Genomic DNA, 754 nt, shown 5'->3' on the forward strand with positions numbered 1-754 from the left:
GTGCAGAACTCAGTTCAGTTTGGGGGTTTTCTAATGAAAGATCCCAATATACACATTAGGGATTTCATCGATATACGTGACACCTTCAAGTTCAATAATGCTTCTGAAGACGGTGTGAAATTGAGACTTTTCCCATTCCCTCTGAGGGATAAAGCTAAGAGCTGGTTGTACTCTCTACCACCAGGTTCTATTACAACATGGGAGGATCTTGCTTAGAAATTCCTTACTAAATATTTCCCTATGGCAAAGACAGCTGCAATTAGGAATGCTCTTACTTAATTCATATAACAATCAGGAGAATCTTTGTGTGAGGCTTGGGAGCGCTACAAGGAAATACTTAGGAAGTGTCCTCATCATGGAATGCCTAATTGGATGATCATCAATTGCTTTTATGATGGTTTGGGAGTACAATCAAGATCCATGCTTGATGCAGCATCAGGTGGAGCCTTATGGGCTAAAAGCTATGATGAAGCTTATAATCTAATTGAACTAATGGTTGCTAATGAATATCGGTTGGAAGAGAATGCAATAGGGCAAGGTAGCACGAGTTCTGGAAGTGGATACAACTACGGCTATCACTGCTCAACTAAAGGCATTGTCTATGAAGATCGATTCTCTGGATAACTATGGAGTTCATCAGAGGACAAGTGTTTGTGAGCTTTGTGCAGGTTCGCCTGCGACGGAGCAATGCGCAATATCTAGTGAACCAGCTCACTTTGTGAGCAACTTTCAGAGATCGCAGCAACGAGTTCCA

General features: G+C 41.8%; 1 non-coding gene across 1 annotated transcript; it reads right to left on the reverse strand.

Annotated features, from left to right (window-relative positions):
- Positions 1-255: 255 nt before the first annotated feature.
- Positions 256-362, reverse strand: LOC141710218 (small nucleolar RNA R71). The gene has a single exon (XR_012570750.1). It is a non-coding gene; the product is annotated as a small nucleolar RNA R71 (small nucleolar RNA).
- Positions 363-754: the final 392 nt, after the last annotated feature.

The sequence above is a fragment of the Apium graveolens genome, chromosome 2 (assembly GCF_009905375.1).
Source record: "Apium graveolens cultivar Ventura chromosome 2, ASM990537v1, whole genome shotgun sequence".
NCBI lineage: Eukaryota > Viridiplantae > Streptophyta > Magnoliopsida > Apiales > Apiaceae > Apium > Apium graveolens.